A 5,481-nucleotide genomic window follows, 5' to 3' on the forward strand; every position below is an offset into this window, starting at 1 on the left:
ATGCACACACACACACAATACCTATACCCCACACAGACATGGTGGTGTATGCACACACAGACACACACACCACTCACATACACACACAAGCACATACATAATACATACATCTCACACAGGCATGGTGATACATGCACACACACACACACAATACCTATACCTCACATAGACGTGGTGGTGCATGCACACACAATACATACACCTAACACAGGCATGGTGGTGCATGCACACACAGAGACACACACCACTCACATACACACACAAGCACACGCAAAATATATACACCTCACACAGGCATGGTGGTACATGCTCACACACACAATACATACACTTCACACATATACAACACAGCATACACACAAAATCTTTTTTAAATTAAAGCAAAAATAATAATTTAATTTGCCAGGCAGTGGTGGTGCACACCTTTAATTCCAGCACTTGGGAGGCAGAGGCAGGCAGATTTCTGAGTTCGAGGCCAGCCTGATCTACAGAGTGAGTTCCAGGACAGCCAGGACTACACAGAGAAACCCTGTCTCGAAAAACCTAAATAATAATAATAATAGTTTAATTTAATTTAAAAGACCTTTCTAGAGTGAAATGAACGTGTCTAACCTGTGGAATAGGATTCAAAATTCAGCATATGTTTTAAAAGTAAACTACAGTTTTGCTTTCAAAGTAAAATATAACTTTTTAAAATATTTTGTTCATAAAGAGATTTGGTGTTTATAGCCAAGACCCCTCCCAGTGTGCCTGTTCACTGCTCTTGGTGACCAGGGTCCTCTAAAGGAAAAGTTGAAGAGGCCTTGCCTTATGGGGAATGAGCTCTGAGGGTCTATGGGGAGGAGGGCTCTTGTACCTTTGAGTTGCTGTGTCAGAATTTATAGTCTGACATCCCTGTGCCTCAAAACTTCTACCCAGCCCTAAGAAGTTTATTCCTCCAATATGTGTGTAAGTGACTGATCAGAGTAGCCGATTTATGCATTCTCAGGAGCTGAGGCATGTTGTCCTCATGTTCAATTACTGTGGGCAAAAGTCAAACAGCGTACATCCACCAACTGATCTCAACTCCTCACGCAAGGGAGAAGATGAAAGATGGGATGGGAAACAAGCCAGGGAAGTCTGTACCAACTTAAGGACTGAACTAACCCAGTACAGCGTTGAGCTGTGATTTCTTCCTATGTCCATGAGACTTGAGACCTAAAGGTAGACCCACATGTGCTAAATATAAAACCTTAAGAAAATCTTTTTCTTTTTATTTATGTACGCTGTAACTGTCTTCAGACATACCAGGAGAGGCCACTGGATGTGAGCCACCATGTAGTTGTAGGGAATTGAACCCAGGACCTCTGGAAGAGCAGTCAGTACTCTAAACTGCTGAGCCATCTCTCCAGCCCCCTCCTTTAGAAAATCTTGCTAGCTACTACGCACTTACTACTAGTATCTTCTTATTATCCTATATTCAAACATATTCTACCTTCTATGTCTCCTAAGGAGTGAAAGTACAGTTGTTTTATATGGATGGCTAATCTGTTTTTTTTTTTGTCAGAAAATAATAATCACTATAAGCAATGCTGGCCAATTGGCTGGGAGAGAGAGATGCAAAGATGCTGCCCTCAGACTCAACAATGGGGCTCAAGAGAAAAGTGTTCATTTCTCTCTTGGGTTATGACAGCCGCAGATAGGCAGCCTCTGTTCCAATGCCACCCAGAGACTAGAGATGGGGACATAACTGCTTCTTCTTCATGTGGCTTCCAGGGTCACTTTATTTTTGCTATCCCAGCCACCAGCAGGGAACAAACTAGAACCAGACATCCACGAAGGGCAACTTGTTTACCTCACTACCTCCCTGCCACCTTCCATTGGTAGCAATTCAATCATGTCTGCGCCATTAGTCTTGCAGTGAGGACTGGGAAATGGAGCATGTCAGCGCAGACAGATCTCTGCTCTAATGGAAGAAGAGCCGGGAGAAGACAGACGCTCATGACCTGTGGGATGGGAGGAGGCTGGAGAGGAGGTGCGGCTGTTGCTTAGTGAATAGGACGGCGGAATACTCACGTGTAATCTTTTTTTTTTTACCTTTTTTTTTTTTTTTTTTTTAAAGATTTGTTTATTTATTTTATTTATGAGTACACTGTAGCTGTCTTCAGATACACCAGAAGAGGGCATCGAATCTCATTATGGGTGGTTGTGAGCCACCATGTGGTTGCTGGGATTTGAACTCAGGACCTCTGGAAGAGCAGTCAGTGCTCTTAACCGCTGAGCCATCTCTCCAGCCCACTCACGTGTAATCTTAAACAATCTCACCTTTATACGGAATATTTAGACAAAATAAGTGTGTTATAATAAAACATGATCCACTCATTCTCGGTTTAGGAAATCTTGGAATTGATACAATTGAAGACCTCAAATTCTATCCCCTTCCAGAACAAAGAGAACCTTTCTTCTAGATCTGGCCTTCACTTCTCTGTCTGTTAAATTTTGACATTCTAAAATTTAAAATAAAAACATAAAAACACACAATAATATGATTAATAGTAAAAAACAAGCATCTTTTAGTATCTTTCATCGTTATTAGAATTTCTTCTATAAAATACCTTTTCACAGATTTTTTTTTTTTTTTTTTTTTTTTTTGGTTTTTCGAGACAGGGTTTCTCTGTGTAGCCCTGGCTGTCCTGGAACTCACTCTGTAGACCAGGCTGGCCTCGAACTCAGAAATCCACCTGCCTCTGCCTCCCAAGTGCTGGGATTAAAGGCGTGTGCCACCACCGCCCGGCTAAGATTTTTTAAAAGATTTTTTTATTAGTTCTTCAAAAATTTTGTACAGTTAGTTTTGACAATATTTACAGGCCCACCACCTCCCCTCAAACGCACCCCTTTCCATACCCACCAAACTTTGTCTTCTCTTTCTTTTTCACACTTCAAGTCTAATCTGTGCAGCCCATTGGGTCAAGGATGTGTGGGCTTCAGGGGCGTGGCCAAGAAACCAGTGAAAACACTCCTGAAAAAAACAGACTCTCGTCTCGGAGCAGCTATCAGTTGCCTGTGGCTCCTCAGCTAGTTGAGATTTTCTGTCCACCTCCCCTCTCATGCTGGGACTGATCTGGCCTGGACTGACAGCTCCAGTGCTGCCACGGTACCTAGCTCAGGCGTAGGCCTGGAGGATTAAAAGAAGACACAGACTCGGGTCATTCGTTATGAGAGAATGCTGAAGCGTTTACTGAGCAGGTTCAGTGTATACACCAAACCCAGGAGGGAAAACCACAAACAGGAACTCAACTGGGGGGCAATGGTTTGTATAGTGGAAAGAACCTGCCCCGGGCATCACTTGGCAGACAGCAACACACCGAAAGTCTCAGCCAGGGCATGGCAGCCCTTCTGGGTCCTACACTGGACATGCATGGGTTTTGTGCTTGCTGTCATAAACTACTGTGAGTTCATATATGCAGCCGCCCTGTTGTCCTCAGACAACAATGCTGTCTTCTACTCATCCACCACCTCTGGCTCCTGCAGTCTTTTTGCCCCTCTTCCACAATGAGCCCTGAGCCTTGGGAGGAGAGAAACAGTGTAGATTTCCACTTAGGACTAAGCATTCCACAGGCTCTTTCTCTCTGCACCCTGGCCTGTTGTAGGTATCTCTGTTAATCTCCATCTGCAGGAAATAGAAGCTTCTCTGATGAGGGTTGAGAGATATGTTGGTCTATGTGTATAAGAGCAAGTCATTAGGAGTCAGTTTACTCACATGTCTAGTTTATAGAATAATAGTAATAGGCTCTCCCCAGGGCCTGTGACCTGACCAAGCGTTTGGAACTAAGAAGCAGGCAGATATGGCTATTCTAATATCTGAAAGACCAGACTTCAAAGGAGATCATTCTTCTCTTTTGTCCAATTTTTATTTTTTTTAAGATATAGTTATGTATGAGTGCTCTATCTGCATATACACCTGCATGCCAGAAAAGGGCATCAGATCACACTGTAGATGGTTATGAGTCACCATGTGGTTGCTGGGGATTGAACTCAGGACTTCTGGAAGAGCAAACAGTGTTAAGGCATCTCTCCAGCCCCTTGCCCAATTTTTTTAATTTATTTATTTGTTTTATGTATGTGAGTACACTGTAGCTGTCTTCAGAAACACCAGAAGAGGACACCAGATCCCTTTACAGATAGTTGTGAGCCACCATGTGGTTGCTGGGAATTGAACTCAGGACCTCTGGTAGAGTAGACAGTGCTCTTAACTGCTCAGCCATCTTTCCAGCCTTCCTTGTCCAATTTTAAATTGGGTTTCTAGACTTTTAAAATTCATATCAAGAACGTGTGTGTGTGTGTGTGTGTGTATGAATGTGTGTGTATGAGTGTGCATGTGTATGTGTGTGTATGTGAGTGTGTCTGTGTGTGTGTATGTGAGTGTGTCTGTGTGTGTATGTGAGTGTGTCTGTGTGTGTCTGTGTGTATGTGAGTGTGTATGTGTGTGTGCTGTATTTTTTAAGATATTGTTTATTATTATAAAGCTATTTTTTACATATGTATTTAATTAGCTATCCAACACCAAATGGTCAGCTCTGAAAACATACAATCAAGTAACAATATGTGGGTTTTTTTGGGGGGGTGTGTGTGTGTGTATACATATACATATATGCATGTAACGACCATTAGTAAACAACAAGACCATCAACTAGACAGAGGGAGAGAGAGAGATTGCTTATATGAGAATGTTTGGAGGAAGAAAAGGGAACTAGAAATGGTATAATTATATTATCTCAAAATTAAAAACAATAATTTTTAGAGATACATTATTTTCTTTTTGTGTGTGTGTGAGTGTTTTTGCCTGAATGTGTTCGTGCACCACATGCACACCTGGAGCTCATGGAGGCCAGAAGAGGGCCTTGGATCCTTTAGAATTGCAGACACAGATGTTGTGAGCCACCATGTCATGCTGGGAACCAAACTTGGGTTCTCAACAGCAAGTGATTTTAACTGCTGAACCATCATCTCTCTAGCCCTGATGAGATTTTTTTTTTAATTCTAAATATTAGATAAACATTAGATCTCTTTCTCTCGGGTAGTAGATGTTCTTTTTAAGTTTCATTTAGAAATCTTCACATATATACAAAATCGAGATAATACGATGAATTCTAACACACCTGTCACTCAGTTCACAGTCCTGTCTTGTCCGGTTCATCATCCTGGATCTTTTCACACTGGTCACTTAGAGAGAGAAATTTATTTCCTACGTAGATATTTCAGTAAAAATCTCTAAAGATAAAAACTTCTAAAACCAGGACCATGAAAGCATAATCAATTTAATAATATTCTTTTAAAGAACCTAATGCCACACTCAACCACCTGCCCTGGTCTCGCTGGCAGTCGGGAGACTGGAACAAAGACACCTAAGCACACAGCGCCCCCTGTGTGCCACTGTGATGGGCAATGTGTGATGGAGAGATGGGAAGATGGGGTACTCGGTGGAGAGATGGAAGAGAAGTC

This window comes from Grammomys surdaster, unplaced genomic scaffold, assembly GCF_004785775.1.
Source record: "Grammomys surdaster isolate TR1022 unplaced genomic scaffold, NIH_TR_1.0 136, whole genome shotgun sequence".
Taxonomy (NCBI): domain Eukaryota; kingdom Metazoa; phylum Chordata; class Mammalia; order Rodentia; family Muridae; genus Grammomys; species Grammomys surdaster.